The 17,860-nt window shown below is 36.8% G+C and overlaps 1 pseudogene; it reads right to left on the reverse strand.

The window, feature by feature from the left end:
• Nucleotides 1-15,512, reverse strand: part of LOC100763822 — a 31,284-nt pseudogene extending 15,772 nt beyond the window's left edge.
• Nucleotides 15,513-17,860: the final 2,348 nt, after the last annotated feature.

Consider the following 17,860-nt stretch of genomic DNA (forward strand, 5'->3'; position numbering starts at 1 on the left):
ACACACACACACACACACACACACACACACACACATTTTTGAATCAGGATGACTAGAGCATAGAGCTTTCAGTTCATTGTATGGGTCATGGAGTTTGCAGGAATAAACCAAGTTTCAACAGTAGACTTTGGTGTTCCTTTTAAATCTCTATGAAATTGTATCAGGGAGAATACAGTCTTGGTCTTTGGGTGGAACTATAGGGTTAGAGCTATTATGATGGATGAAAAGTAAGAGTTGTTCAAAAATTTAAAAACAGGGTTCCATCTCAGTTCATAACCCGAGGAATCAGAATGAGGGGGTGTCCTTAGCAAAGATATGAAAGGAAAGTGGGAATAGCAATAGACTGTCCAGGGGAAGGGAAGAATGTGCTAATACTTCAGCTAAATTTTCAAGGATCAATACTTTATGAAGTAAAAAAAGCACTATTTTAACTTAAAGAGAATTGCAATGTAGGTGGTACTATATAAAGGCCTATTAAGAGTTGTGTTCAAATGGGGATGTCTTGGTCCCCAGACTGATAGCTGGGATACCAGCATGGGACTGATCCAGACCCCAGGAATATAGGTTTCAGCGAGGAGACCTCAGATATCTCAGATATCAGATATAGGACCTCCTGTAGTAGTTCAATACTTATCCCTAGCATAGGTTTGGACTTTGGGAGCCCAATCCACATAGAGGGATACACCCTGAGCCAAGAAACACAGGGGTGGCCCTAGGCCCTATTCCAAAGTATATGATAGACTCTGATGAACCCCTATGGAAGGCCTCACCCTCCCTGGGGAGCAGAAAGGATATGTGATAGGTAGGGTTTTAGTTGGTGGGGTGGTAAGGGAGGAGGAGAGGAAGAGGAAACTGGGTTTGACATGTAAAACCATCCTGATTCTAATTCAAATTATAAAAAAAAAAGAAAAAGAAAAAGAAAAAGCTGAAAATCCTCAACAAGTCACAGAAGGTCTATTTACCTTATTGTGTAAAGATGAACAGTAAAGATCATTTAGTGATGTTAATCAAAATTTTAAGAAAAAAAGTTGTATTCAGTATCAACATTTGATGAGAAATGGATTGTTAAAATTTCAAATTTCTGTTGGAGAGATGGCTCAGAGTTAGAGAGTGCAGTTTTTGTAGAGGACCCAAGATCATTTCTATGCATCGTTGTCTGGAGTCTAACAAGTGTCTGAAATGTAAGCTGGAGGAGATCTGATGCAGTTATCTGCACTCATCCACAAACACAACAGACACGTAATCACACAAACATGTTTTTTTTTTTAATTCTTTGGAGGTTTTGCTTTGCCAAAAAAAAATTCCTAGAACATGTTCATGTAAAATACCAAAGTAAAATGAACAGCAAAGTCAAGGAATTTACACAGGCAAGTGGCTTCACAAAGAAAGCACTCCCCAAAAGTTTGGGAACAGCAATTTCCAATGTATGAGAGGGCTAACAAGTACTCTAAAAAATATTAACATTATTATCTTAAAAAGCAAATTCCTTTGAAATAAAATGATTACCACACAGGTAATAAAAATCACATAGTGTGAAAAGTTTTGTGATAGGATATATTTGAAGAAAAGTAGAAGTGACAGAGCTACACAATACAAATTAAACATTTTTTCCACTGAAATCCAGATATAGATGTTTTTAAAAAATTCTGAGTTGTATGGTTTTGTGAAAATAGTGTCTAGCTCTGGCTAAGAATAGAATTCATTTAAATAAATTTAAATGTGCATATGTTGTAGCTCTTTCAATAGGATCAGACTCCATAGCCTGGTGGAACTGTTTGGGAGGGATAAGGAGGTATGGCTTTGTTGGAGAAGTAGTGTCACAGGACTTGAGGTTTTAAAAGCTCATACCATGAAATCCTGAGTTAGTTGTCTCTCTGCCCTCTGGTTGTTGTCTTAAGATGTCAGAGCTCTGCTACCTGTCTAGCACCATGCCTGTCTGCCTGTTGCCATTATGGTCATAAAATCTCCCTTTGAAATGGTAGGCCATCCCTCAAGAAACTCTTGCATTAGTTGCCTTGGTCATGAAGTCTCACTATAGCAAATAAAAATATAACTCAAACAGATGTGAAGTTCAAAATCTGTCAATCAGCTGCTATCCAATTACAAAGAGCAGTTTAGTCCAAGAGGTGGGGTTTACATTAGGGATGGACGAGACTGGGGATAAGAGGTGGAGCCAGAAAGATCATGGTCATTTTTCTGAGCAGGGAAGCAGGTGGTGGCTGAGTGCTTGACCGGGAGCTTGGATTTGTCTGAGCTTTTCTTTTTCCTTTAATATTTATGCACTGGATTTGTGAAATAATAAATGGTAAAAAAGAATCATTTTCATCTGGTTCCCAATGTGTAGCCTTGTTCAACCATGCAAAGATGTGCAATTTTGAGTCAACAGAGAGTCCCAGGACACATACCTCACCCTTTCCCCATCTCTATTCTGGCATGGCTTCCTGATATCCTGCTTTCTCTGGCACTGACTCCTGGTCCACTGGTACCCTAGAAGGCCAATTCTTCTCAGCATAGGCAAGTCAGGGAGCAGAATCCGGTGCATTGTGTTGGGGAGCAGAGTCCAGTGCAGTGTGCTGCTATCCTCCAGAGAAAATTCTACTCAGTGCTGGCAAGTCCTAGAGCAGAAGCTTTTACCTGTAGAGTTTTGCCTGGACACCAAAAGCTTAAAAATAATATTTAACAACTAACTTATCATGAACCCTACTCACTTATCTAGTGTTTCATTGTAAAACTTATCCCAGAATGCAAAGTAATATTGCTGGAGCCCAAATTTAAAAAAAAAAATGACAGCATGAGAGCATCATACTTTCACTGTTTCTGTGAAGGTCATATTGTCTGTTAGTTCACCCATGATAACTGGTACATAGGACAGGGGGACTGGAAGCTGGCCACAGTATTTCTCCATGGTGTAGCCAATGCTGAACCTCAGGATGTTCACAAAAGGGACCTGAAACACCTTGGTCACCACCTCTCCAGGGGAATTACAGGATCTATAACCATACATTGTATTTTGCATCCCAGAGCTTGTTCCAAAATGTCTCATTGTACAGTGCAATCCTACATAGATCTTCAATTCTTTCTATCATTTGAAGAAATAAATCTTGAAATGATTTTTCTGCTTGCCAAAGTGATGAGTTTGGAATGACATTCACAGCTACATTTAAAAATTCTTTAGAACATTCTCATCAGTCTCATTCCCATGTTACACAAAGGTTCTCAAAGTGCAGTACAAGATGTTACTCTGATCCATCATGATATCTGAATGTTTCAGGACTCTCACCTCATGTACTCTCTCCACAAGCTCCTCAAGAATAGTCTTTAGGTTCAGCCTGTGACTCAGGTCACAGGGCTACATGAAGACCTTACCACAGAAGCCACAGCCAGCACAGCAAAGCTGCAGCAGACAAAGTGCCACAGCCCACAAAGGAGTTGCCATGATGTGCCTCCTCAAGCTGCTCTGCAGAGACTGGGTATCTCCTTTGTTTACTAACAATTTAGCCATTAACCAATTTACAAATTAACTTCCATACTAAAATTTAGAGCTAAAGATGTCTGCTAGATACATTGGCCATGCAATGTTTTTCTTTGATTACAATCATTACATCATTTTGAATATCTGGATCCAGTTGTTGAACAATTATACTCTAACCTTCTTAAAAACAGACACAAAATGTGGTATTTTAAAATTAATATTGTAACATTAGCAGGCACCACATCTGAGTGTAAGGTTGAAAACTAGATTAAGACAATTAAGCTAGATGAGTAGAAGAGCACAGGTTAAGGAACAATGACCATGTTTCAAAATTATGAAATATCTTATGTGTTGGCCCCAGGTCACGCTTTCCCGCATTATGAGAAAGAAGAAAACCATTTGATTCCATACAACTTTTTTGACTTATTGGGCTAATGACCTGTTATGATTCTGTTGTGATGAGGATTGTAGTATTTATAAGTCATCACTCCCAACTTTAGAGACATTTTCTCACAACCTTAATTCAGCCAGTAACTGGACACATGAGTCATATGAAGGTCATGGAATGGATATCATTTTCAGACTTTTCTCAGTGATTAACAATAGGATCTCAGGGAAAGTCCAGTAGAGCGGCGGTGGGGGGGTAGTTTCCTATGACATCCTGTATTCAATCCAGAGGAGAAGGAAAAATTATGGCACTCCATATCTATTCCTACAAAAACAGGCACCCTGAACAGAGAAAATCAAGGTGTTTGTAATGACCTGGGACATGCCCCAGAAGAATACCTCCTTAGGACAGTGAACATATTCAATATCTTATCTCAATGCCATTTTAGTTCCCTTAGCCTGAAGAATTGAACTCACCATAGTTTATGCCCCCTTTGTAGCTGTGGTGATACTGCAAGAAGTGGTAGACTTTGGCCACCTTTCAGTTGCAGAAAATGACAAATGGTACTCCATACCCATATATACCAGCTAGTAAATAAACTCAGTAAACAAATCACTCAATAGCCTTCAGTATCTATAACAATCTAGATCTGGTGGGGGGGGAATTAAAAAATAAGCAAGACAAAATTTGCTATTGCAATTGGAGATGCCTTTGACAGAAGCTCAACAACCAAAGAAAACTTGAGAAATTAATTTTAAATGCAATTATTTTAATTACTGTTTTCTTGTCAAAAGACTGGACTAGTTCTCTACAAAACATCTCTCGTGTCTGCCAGAGACATGCTAACATGGAAAGAGTTAAATCTTACTCTCGTCCCAACTCGACACAAAATTATTATAGGCACTTAAATAATTCTGAGATTGGATGAGAAATACTCTTTTCCATGAAAGAGCTTCCACATGGACTTTTAAAAATCAAACAAAAATAATGATGGGCATATTAATTTGTTTATTCTAATAGGTTTTCACTATTTAAATTTATCATAAAACAGACTGCATATTTAAACATTTAGCCATACACTTACTTTTTTATTTTCTTTTTTTTATTAGTTCAAATTAGGAACAAGCTTGTTTCACATGTCAATCCCTTCTCCCTCTCCCTCCCCTCCCCCAACCCCTACCTCAGACCTACCCCCATCCCATCTACCCTCCACTTCACATATACTTACTTTTATGTTAATATCTGTTTTATTTCAATGCAGAAACTTACAACTTCCATAAAAGTTACATATCTCTTTTATAACATTCACATTTCTCTGTTGTAATGTTTTCCTAAATCTTCTAGGTATAATACATCTGGTACCATGCATAACATTTCATTTTACTTCACTTATTGGCTATTTAAGTTTTGTATTATCCTTAAGATTCTGATCAGTTACTTCACTAAAAGAACTAAAAAGAAAAATTGACAAGAGCTGGTGGCATAGGTCTGTTGGCCAAGCAGTTTGGAGGATGAAGTAGAAGGATTGCACATTTAGGACCTGTCTGATTTACATAAGAAAGTAACATAAAGTGTAGCATGCAAATAAAAAACAATAACAGAAAGAGAGAAAAACCTATGACTCTGAATCATGCCTAATTTGTCTCTGTACCTACCATGATTTTTGCCTTCAGGATAATTCTGTTTTTTTTTCAGTGATAATAGTCCAGAGAAATTTATTAATTGACACTTTTTAAGACAGAAAACATCAAGCTGGGCAGTAGTGGTGCATGCCTTCAATCACAGCACTCGGGAGGCAGAGGCAGGCGGATCTCGTTGAGTTTAAGACCAGCCTGGTCTACAAGAGCTAATTCCAGGACAGCCTCCAAAGCCACAGAGAACCCTGTCTTGAAAAACAAAAACAAAAACAAAAACAAAAACAAATCACAATAAGCACAAAAAAGAAAATCAACTATTAGTAATAAAACATTGTTTTTCAAGTTGGAATATTATCACTTCTAATACTTTTTTACACAGTATGTCTTTCACTGTTTTTTAATAGAAATGAATCTCTATACTTTTGGTACTTGCGATTATCCTTACTACTTGTTGCCAATTTTTTTTTTTTACTGGAAATAAAGTGTACATTTTCTTCTCCCTCTGCAAATTAAATTATTAAGAGAAAAAAAAACCAAGGAGTCATAACTAAATTTTTTCAAATAGGACAAAACTTACATTTTTAATTCAAGGTAGCATTACCAATGTAAATGTTAAGAACTGTATTTGTATGATGTAGTACAAGGAAAAAGTAGATAAGAACAATTTAAATACATTTGGAAAAATTCTTATCTGTTCTCAACAGAAAGCACTATAGCATCATGGGAATATCATATAACTGCATGTGTGTGAAATGTGTATGTATGTGGAAATAGAATGTGTATGTCTCCCAAGTGATGGGATTAAAGGCAAGGGCCACCACCACCTGGCAACTTTCATATGCTTTTGTGTGTATAAAATCATATAGCATAAAAATTAAACTGATATTTCTTCTCCATCATCACAGCATCAGGAAATCCAAAACCCACATTTAAGATTTGATAACATCTTAAAACACATTGGAAGAGCTCTTAAGTTAGATGAGCCATTAACACCATATGTCAACAGAGGGTTACAGACTTGTTTTAGCAGCTTCAAAAATGCTTTATCTCTATAAATATAGATGCCTCAAAAGCAATAGATGTTACACTATGGTTGTGGTATATATGTCATTATATTTTGATATCTGGAAGAATGCCTTCAGGATAATTCTTGCTCCTTTGGCTTTCAGTAAGTAGCACAGTGAATAATAAATAAAAAATAATGAGTGCACATTTTAAAAGATTATACTTATGAAGGATTCTCAATGACTGCTTCCAGTTCTTTGAGCACATCTGACCTTGTCATTGTTCTGAAATTTAATGCAACAGCTGCTCTTTTGGCTACTAGTTTAGCAATGTTATCATGTTGTTTTCCAAACAAAGGAATGCTAATCATAGAAATTCCAAAATGAATTACATCATAGATGCCATGAGCTCCACCATGAGTTACAAAGGCTTTGGATTTTGGATGACCTGGAATAAGAGGAATTCAGGTTAACATTAATTAGTAGTCTTAGCCATGAAATGAGAAATGTATACTATGAGAAACTGAAAGGATATTTTTCTACATGAAGATTATTTTTTAATAATTGAATTTATTAATTTAGTTTGCATCATGACTGCAGTTTGCCTTCCCTTCTCATCACAAGAAAACCTACTTGAAGATTCTTATAACCTCAGTAAAATGTTTTCCTATCTCAGAGCAAGAAGAAACTAAATGTACCCACCGATATCATGTAAATTTACTGTGACTTGAGGATTAAACTATGAAATATTGATTTCCAGTTGAACATGTGGAGTACATGGTATATAAGAGAAATTGAGTGTTAAAATAGACCAAATGGGCCAGGTGCTGGTGGCACATACCTTTAATCCCAGCACTCATGAGGCAGAGGCAGGTGGATCTCTGTCAGTTCAAGGCCAGCCTGGTCTACAGAGTGAGTGCAGGACAGACGCAAAGCTACACAGAGAAATTCTGTCTTGAAAAAACAAAACAAAGACTAAGTGCATTTCAGAAATTGTAATCTTAAATAAATAATAGGTTCACTTTGTGTAATTCAAAGGATTTTGAAGTCAACTAGAATAGGTTTGCTTTCCAGAGTCTTACCTAGAAGGTCATTCTGTGGAAGCCATTTGCAGACTCTGGTATTTGGTTCTAATGTGTCTGGTGTTTTGACATCAGTCTCACAAGAATCTGCTAAAGGTTAGATAATCTTTATTGCTGGAGCACAATTTAACATTATATGAGCTGAGTAGGTTATATTTAGGAATTTAAATGTATATACATATGCATAAGTGTATGCAACAACATTAATGAAAAGTAGATGGTATGAATTTGAAAGACATCATGGTTATGAGGGGGTTTGGAGGAGGAATGAAAGGAAAAGAGTGGCACATTACTATAATTTATATGTTTTATAAATATATCTTGGTAGCTTTATTAGTCAAGTTTTAATATTGTATTTTAAATGCTTTAGAGTTACTTTTATTCATTTGTCCTATGTTATTTTAATGAATTTCAAGTTCTTGTCTTTATTTACTCATGAGAAATATTCCTGATCCACAATATTCTCTTGTCTGGAGTTCTTTGAAACAATGCCATAATGTTGGCCAATAGGAATATGGAGTCAGTCATCTGACCCATCCCAGGAGTAACCTTCTATAGTATAGTTTTGGAGCATGGTCCAGGAATGGAGTCACATGATGAGAATTCCGAGTGTTTGAGAGAACACTCTAAGAAAACAGGACAAGAGTCTTGTGACCTCAATTTCTTAAAAACACAAGAATTTTCTTGGAATGTATTTTCACCTTCCTTCCAGGTGTAGCAGATAGGAGTGTGTCTACTTCAAGTTAACCACTACTGCTTGCTATTGTTATCCAGAAAATGTTTAAACTCTTCTTGGTGTGCCTCTGTGGTGATTGGAAACAAAATGGGTTCCTAAGGGAGTGGCACTATTAGGAGATGTGGCCATGATGGTGGAGGTACATCACTGTATGGGTGGGCTTTGAGGTCTCTTTTGCTCAACCTTCCCTCTGTGTGTCTTTCAGTAGACTTCCAGTTGCCTGAAACTCTCAGCTCCAGCATCACATTTGCCTGTATGCTGCCCATTCCTTTTGTGATGGTAATGGACTGAACATCCTGGAAATGTAAGTGAGCCACCACAATTAAATGTTTTCTTTATGAGTTGCCATGGTCATTGTCTCTCTTCACAGCAGTAAAAACCTACCTCAAACAGCTTCTATGGAAAAATATGAGTTTGTTTGTTTGTTTGTTTGTCACACGTAGCTTGTCCTTGTGATTGTATATGGCTTCAACTCATGTTATCGTCACTCATATGCCCCTTCCTAACTCTCAGAGTATACATTGTCTGATTCTCTGACAAAGTTGACTATCACATGAGACTTTAGTCTGCCTCATTTGTTGGCTCCATTCTCCCAAGATCCACTTTCTCTGGAGCTGTGACAAGTGGCTCCTGCACAGAGAACTAAACTTGGCTACATGATAGGAGAGTGGGGAGTCTCACAGAAGGAGGTGATTGAAAATAATGAGGCAGAAACCAGGGTAGACTTTGCCTTATGCCAAGGTTTGTGTGTCTTTATTATTATTTTGAAAGAAGTAGTATCAAAATCACAACTATTAGACTGCATACAATTGGCCTGTGATCATAATCCCTAGTTTCCAGAAGAAGGCACTTTAGATGAAGTATGGGACAGAGTCTGAATGAATATTGAAAAGGCATATAAACAAGGGGAGGAGATTCCTATTCACTTTTGGGTCATTTTGGGCATTGATTTGGACTATTAATAAAATATGTAAAGAAGATAAAAAAGTTATTAATCATGAGGAAGAGATGGTTAATTTCTTTCATGAATATAAACTAGATGATCATATCTTAAAATGGGTAAAAGAGGCCAAGAAATAGAAAGAGAGGACTTTCCCATTGTAGGTAAAATCAAAAATAAAAACAGCACCCCTGACAACTATGCAGATGATAGTTCACAACTCCCTTACTGGAAACTCCTTTAAATATGTTTCCTGTATTGTCTAAAGACAGTCCAGTCCAGAAGCATGAGGTGAGAAATCTGATAATTAATCTAATCTTGAGTTTGCTCTACTTGTTTTTTTTTTTTTTTTTTTTCGAGACAGGGTTTCTCTGTGTAGTTTTGGAGCATATCCTGGCACTATCTCTGGAGACCAGGCAGGCCTCAAACTCACAGAGATCTGCCTGCCTCTGCCTCCCGAGTCCTGGGATTAAAGGCGTGTGCCACCAATGCCCAACTGAGTTTGTTCTACTTTTTGATGAGTATTTAAGAGGGCCTACAAAAAAGCTAACTTTACAACCTAGACAAGCTAGGGCATGGCAGGGAAAAGTAATTAATTTACCAATTCTTCCCTGGCCACCTCAACTGAGCTTATTATTTTCAGTAAAATTTAAATAAAATCAAAATATTTATCAGGGAGTAGACATGGATATAATGAAAGATTTTAAGAAGGCTTGTGCTTCATATGGACCTACTGATCCAAGTAGATATTAATATCTTTTTGATTGGAACAATAATGTGTAATTCTTTCCATGTGATTGTCATATAATTATTAAAATGGTTCTTAGATCTTTTCAATTTTTTAAGTGGCAGATGTGGCTTGCTGATAAAGCCCATCAAAAAGTTCTACAGCTAGGACTGATGGGTAATTCTAGAATTCTCACATATGAAATGCTGACAATGACTGGCAGATGGGTATCAACCAATTATCAGCTGCACAATATGCCTCCCGTAGCTCTCCCTCACATTAGGGATGTAGCTATCTATCACTGCTTGAATGAAAATTGATATGGAGTATGACTTTGAGTCTAGTTACATAAAAATATACAAAATCCCCCTGAACCTTATGCTAATTTCATAGGGAGACTCCAAGATGCTATTGAATAACAAGTAAAAAGCCAACAAATTCATGGGTTATTATTAAAACAGTTAGCTTTTGATAATGCCAGTCAAGATTATCAAGGATTAATGAAGCCTCAAATATAGATAGAAAATGTTATGGGCTTTCCAGAGGTATGTGGAAATATAGAGATCTGTAAACATAGAGAAAAATTATAGAAATCTATGCTATATAAGTGGCCATTTAAAGAAACAGTATAAATTGTACCTGCAACGAATGCTCAGAATCAATGAGCTCCTGGCTTATGACCTGGCAAGAAAGAAAAACATTGGGTTAAGAAATGCTGATCTATATAAGATAAGAATAGCAATACATTGCCTGGCAACAATAGCAATGCCAATCAACAATTAGGAAAACATGTTGAGTGCCCCTATAGGCCCCACACAATTAAAGGGCTTAAATCTAAAACAATACTATTTATGCCAGCTTCAGATTGTAATCAATGTATTCTTTTGTTACAAGCTGTTACTCAAGGAAGTGCTGCTATTGATAGTCCTTGCTCTAAAGTATTGCCATTTCTTCTCTTCGGTATCTTTTTAAGTTATACACAGGATATTGGAAACCTATACTGCCTCAAACAGGTGAACTTCTATTGGGTTTCAGTAGTTTATCCATGATATGCATCATAGTTCATACAGGAGTAATTGATGATGGTTACACAGGAGCAATTGAAGTCATGATCACAGTGCCTACTAAAGTGAGAAAAATAATTGCAGTTATTATTTTAGTTCTTATAGTCCACGAAGAAATGTGCTTTGTAAAGGAAGCTTTAGTAGTACAAATAAGACTGTGGCTTTAAGCCCCTTACTAAAGGAAAATGATAAACCATTATTGGATTTTAAAATAAGAAGAAAAATATTTATAAAATTAATTGGTTATGGAACTGATATTCCTCTTATAACCATGGAAGAATGGCCACCTGAATGGTCTGTTATGGGTGGTAAATTGGACCATGATAGGATTTGGAAGTATGAGCTCTAACCATATTGAACAGAATGCTACAAAATTATAATGTACGATCCCAGAAGGCATACTAGAAGTCCTCCAGCCTTAAGTTACTCGTAATAAGATTAATCTTTGGGGAAGAGTCTTTCTAAACAAAGCTCCTGCACAAAACTATATTATCACCTCTAATGCTATCCATATTTCACAATTACAATTGCTTGTGGTAAGATTGGGTTAACAAAAATGAAAAGGACTAGAAAAAGAATTACAAATGATTATGAAACCTGAATTCCCACGTGGACAAGAAATTGAGCATGGCTTGGATTTTTCATAGGGGCCAAAAACTACATAAAATCCAGCAACCCTGTCTGGATAACTCAATAGCCTATTTCTAAAGAAAATTATGGGCTCTTTAAAAGGTAGTCAGAAAACAGGGCAGAATGGGCACATAGAGCCATCTGGTCATGTCCACTCTGGACTCTCCAATATGCCCTTGTCCCAGCCTCTGGCTATCCTCTCTCATATGTCTATAATAAACTTTCTCCTTCACCATGCCTAGGAGCAGACATGTCCTTTCCTTTCCTTTTATTTCTTGTTTATTCATTATATGGATGATATCCTGTTCGTCACCCCCAAAGAGAAAGAGCTACAGTCCTTATATGACATGACTCAGGATGTGTTACATAAAATGGGCTTATTATTACACCTGAAAATGTACAATGATCAGATATGGCATAATATCTGGGGCAACTACTTACTAGAACAACTAATAAGCCCAACCCATCCAAACACAAATGGCCATTAGACAACAAAATTTTAAAAGACTCAATGACTTTTAAAATTATTAGGGAATATTAATTATCTACATACCATTTTATGAATACATAATTATTCCATAACCAATCTATTTAAAATTCTGAAAGGAGAGAGACAGGAGTGTCAGCCCTTAATTTATCTTGAGAGGTAAAGGAAGAATTACCGGTATTTGAATTGAAATTAAAAGAGGTATTTGCTTATTGTGTGGATCCCTTGCTTCTTTTAAATTTACTTAATTTTCCCACTAAATTATTTCCTACAGTTAGTGTAGCACAAAAGGATAAATTTTTAGAGTGGATTTATTTTACAGCAGAAGAACCATAAAATGCTGACTGCTTACCTTTCTCTACTTGCTCAGCAAGTAAACCAGGGAAGGACCCAATATCAACAATTATATGGATTTGATCCTTGCTGTATTTTATTACCTCTTACTAATTATCAGTTTAAAAGACAGTTACAGAACTCTATGGATTTTAAAATTTCATTTATACATTACTATGGAAGGACAGGAAACTGTTTCAATTTAATTGTCACATACTTTTTTTTCTTGCGGTGTTTTTACCCTCCTCCCAGGTGGAACAAATTGGAGTGTGTCTACTTCAGGTTAACCACTACTGCTTGCTATTGGTATCCAGACAATGTTTAAACTATCCTTTGTGTGCCTCTGTGGAACAGCACGTTTCTTCTACATACAGCTTGTCATTATGATAACATATAACTTGAGTTCATATGATTTTTTTCATGACCTTTCCTAACCTCAGAGTGTATGTTGTCTGATTCTCTGAATAAACTTGGCTATTCCATGAGACTTTAGTCTTCCTCATTTATCAGCTCCATTCTCCCAAGTCCCACTGCCTATGGAGTGGTATTAGTGTAGTTTTTAAAACAGGAGAGTAAAACTGCTGTATCAACTTCACCCCAAAAGACATACGTTCTTTGTAGAGCAATGCTGTGGACAAACAGGCTCAGAACTTCCTCTGTTGTCCATGATGAGTATGACCACACTGAGTGAAACTGACATATTTTCCATTTCTTTGGAAGTTTCATATTCATTCCCTACCCCAATATTTCCTAAATCACCTGCTTCCTTTACTCCAACTTGGTGTCCTTAAAAAAAGGATCCTTGAAGACCAATTTGTGCACTCTAAATATTCTTGAATGTGTGGTCTGCCAGGAGAGAATGATTAACCTACAGAAGGTACACTCTTCCCCTCTCACAAGCTAAAAATTGTCAGTGGTTCCATGGCTTTGGGTGGGATTGTGTACCTACTTCTCCTCTCCATGGTTAGATTTTGACTGCTTTTGGTTGCACAAGTTTTGTTCACACTGTTTTTTATTTACAAGATTTCAAATCTATGCAATCATTGTCTTTTCATGAGAAAATAATTTTGTTTTGGGAGTCTAAGCATCTTAATGCAGTTATGCAGATCTCAATTCACAAATAGCAGGCAAAATTGCACGTAGAATTTTAAACTTTAATCACATTGTAATAGTCTCTAAGATTGGAAATTTCTTCATCCAGCTCTGTTATATTCTCTCTCTCCTTCTTTGGGTGTTCTTTCTGTGTTGGAGTATATATGAGCCATTTCACATGTGTGAATGCATTTTAAGTGTTTCAAGGTGAATTTGTAGAATGGTAAGGATGAAATGGTAAGGAAGAAAGACATTTATTCTGATGTCTCTCCTGTTGGTGACGGAGTTTCATATTTGTTTGTTGGATTTTTTCCTGCTGCTGGCCCACAGGAATTCTCCTATTTCTGCCTTCCGTCTGTGAAGGGAGTGCTGGCATTACAGACACATACAATACCATGCCTGACTTGATGTGGACTTGCAGGATTCAAACTGAGATGATTACACTGCACTGAAAACGTTTAACATCCTGAACCATTTCTCTAGCTCAGAAATTCATTAAATGCATTAAATTGACATTTGTATCCAGTAGATGTTCCATTTTATGAGGTTTGTCAGGGAGTTCTAAAATTATTTCTTTATTTGGGACCTGGTTTGTAACTGATTTGATGAGTATATTAATCCTTGCAAGGATTCTTTACAATCTATGGAAAATAATTTGCTGTGCACAAGTGGTTTTTGAAAAATATTCCCAAATCTAATGACACTACTTTACACTCTACTGATTGGTTTGTAGTGCTTATAACAAACTGCAATGATTTTACTACAGAGGTCATAATGGTCTGAGACAGAAAAACCAGTTCCAAGTCCAGGCCAATTATAGGTGCTAATGGTAGAATTCTCAGACAAATCTCATTAAATGAACCATTATCCACATGGCTACCATGGATTTGCTATATGACTGACAAAATTAACTATAGCATCAGAAAACTAATAGAGTTGATTAAAGAGAAACTGTTCCACTACAAAATTATAAAATGTTCAAATCATTCCAATCTAATTCATAGAAAATTACTTTGTAATATGCTTTATGAAGTGAGTCACCTGTAACTTTTTAAACTTTAGGTTCCTTTGGACTGTTTCTTGTTTTCAATTTTCTTCCTTGAGTGGTAGGGCTTTCACTCTGACTGATTCCAAGCAAGCCCTGTGTTTCTTTATTTAGAGGCACAGACATCACTGTGAGGGTAGCACCCATCTCTGTATTTCCTTTATATATTTCCTATACAAATATTGGCAAGGCAGTCCAGAACATAGTTTTTTCTTTTAATTCTCTTTATCTCAATTAGGCAAAATTATGCTTTGATTGAGAATAGTGAGCCTTGGCCCCCCTCCCTGTAAATGGCCCTCTCACTGCACACTGAGCAGGCCTATTCCAAAATTAGGATGCAGAGTCATGCTACATTTCAAACTTTTTCCAGCTTTAAGTTATTCTGCAGGTAATAGTAAATAACCCCCTCCCTTGTTAAATCTGATGTATGCAGTGACTTTAAATAATCAACAAATAGAAAAAGTGTCACAGAAGAATTTGGCTATGTCTATACACTCTTGATAGCAATGTCATTATCATGCCAGCATTTCAGAATGTGTGCACAGTGATCACAGTGCTTATATCCAAGTCACTGTCAGTCAAAAACACCTTCTGTAGTATTGTAGAATCTGTTATGAATATGTTTCTAAATTGGCTAAGGCAAATTAGAGCTTACTTAAAACTTTACCTTTAGTAATCATTTTTATAATCAGACCTTTCAAGGACTTTCACAGACTTAGTGTACAGTCACTTCCCATGGAGCACTTTACCTGACCTTTCATGGAATCTGAGCAAGGGCCCATGCAATTGCATTGGCCTTTTATTCTGTCATGTTGCTGATCATTGACTCCAGAGAAAACACCACAAGACCATGCTCTCTGGACAAAGTCTTCCATTTCCTGTAAAGAGAATTTGCTTCATGACAAAATACCAATTGTTGAAAATTTTCTTATGATATATTTATGAAAAAACATGGAGGATAAAAATTAAGGTGTTCGCCCAGGGCTTCACTGCAGAATTCTAACAGAAATTCAAACAAGAGCTAAAACCAGTACTCCTCAAATTGTTCCACACAATAGAAACAGAAAGGACATTGTCAAAACCTTTTTCCTAGCATACAATCACTTTGATACCCAAGTCACACAAAGATACAACTAAAAAAGAGAACTACAGACCAATATCCCTCATGAACATCGATGCTAAAATACTCAACAAAATATTGGCTAATCGAATCCAAAACACATCAGAAAAAAATCCACTGTGATGAAGTAGGCTTCAACCCAGGGATGCATAGGTGGTTCAACATATGAAAACCCATCAATGCAATCCACCATGTAAACAAACTGAAAAAGAAAAACCACATGATCATCTCACTAGATGCTGAAAAAGCCTTTGACAAAATCCAACACCCTTTCACGATAAAGGTCTTGGAGAGAACAGAAATAACAGGAACATATCTAAACATGATAAAAGCAATATGCATCAAAACATATCTAAACATCAAACAAAATGGAGAGAAACTCAAAGCGATTTCTCTAAAATCAGGGACAAGACAAGGTTGTCCACTCTGTCCGTATCTCTTCAATATTGTACTTGAAGTTCTAGCTAGAGCAATAAGACAAGAAAAGGAAATCAAAGGGATACAAATTGGAAAGAAAGAAGTCAAACTTTCACTATTTGCAGATTATATGATAGTCTACATAAGTGACCCAAAAAGGTCTACCAGGGAATTCCTACAGCTGATAAACACCTTCAGCAAAGTAGCAGCATACAAAATTAACTCAACAAAATTAGTACCCCTACAATATACAGATGATAAATGCAATGAGAAAGAAATCAGAGAAACATCACCCTTCACAATATCTACAAGCAACATAAAATATCTTGGGGTAACACTAACCAAAAAAGTGAAAAACCTGACAGTAAGAACTTTGAGTCTTTAAAGAAAGACATTAAGGAAGATACCAGAAAATGGAAAGATCTCCCAGGCTCTTGCATAGGTAGGATCAACACAGTAAAAATGGCAATCTTGCCAAAAGTAATCTACAGATTCAACTCAATCCTCATCAAAATCCCAACACAGACCTTCACAGACCTTGAAAGAACAATACTCAACTTTATATGGAAAAACAAAAACCCCAGGATAGCCAAAACAACTCTGTACAATAAAGGATCTTCTGGAGGCATTACCATCCCTGACTTCAAGCTCTATTATAGAGCCATAGTTCTGAAAACAGTTTGGTATTGGCACAAAAAATAGACAGATAGACCAATGGAATCAAGTTGAAAACCCTGATATTAACCCACACACCTATGAACACCTTATTTTTGACAAAGGTGCTAAATCTACACAATGGAATAGAGATAGCATTTTCAACAAATGGTGCTGGCACAACTGGATTCAGACATGCAGAAGATTGCAGATAGATCCGTATCTGTCACCATGCACAAAACTTAAGTGCAAATGGATCAAAGATCTCAACATAAATCCAGCCACACTGAATCTTCTAGAAGAGAAAGTGGGAGACACCCTTGAGTGAATTGGCACAGGAGACTGCCTACTGAACACTATACCAGTAGCACAGACATTGAGATGTACAATTAATAAATGGGGCCTCGTGAAACTGAGACGCTTCTGTAAGGCAAATGACACAATCAGTAAGACAAAACGACAGCCCACAGACTGGGAAAAGATCCTCACCAACGCCACATCTGACAGAGGGCTGATTTCCAAAATATACCATGAACTCAAGAAGCTAGCCTCCAAAACACCAAACAATGAAATTAAAAAGTGGGGTGCAGAACTAAATACTCAACAGAGGATTCTGAAATGGCTGAAATACACTTAAGAAAGTGCTCAAAATCCCTGGCCATCAGAGAAATGCAACTCAAAAAAAAAAAAAAAAAAAACTCTGAGATACCACTTCACACCTGTCAGAATGGCTAAAATCAAAAACACCAATGACAATCTATGCTGGAGAGGATGTGGAGAAAAAGGAACACTCCTCCATTGCTGGTGGGAGTGCAAACTTGTAAGACCACTCTGGAAATCAGTATGGCGGTTGCTCAGAAAAATGGGAATCAGTCTACCTCAAGATCTAGCAATTCCTCTCTTGGGCGTATACTCAAATAATGCACATTCAAACAACAAGGACACATGTCCAACCATGTTCATAGCAGCATTGCTTGTAATAGCCAGAACCTGGAAGCAACCTAGATGCCCCTCAACTGAAGAATGGATAGA

The sequence above is a fragment of the Cricetulus griseus genome, assembly GCF_003668045.3.
Source record: "Cricetulus griseus strain 17A/GY chromosome 1 unlocalized genomic scaffold, alternate assembly CriGri-PICRH-1.0 chr1_1, whole genome shotgun sequence".
In the NCBI taxonomy this organism is placed as follows: domain Eukaryota; kingdom Metazoa; phylum Chordata; class Mammalia; order Rodentia; family Cricetidae; genus Cricetulus; species Cricetulus griseus.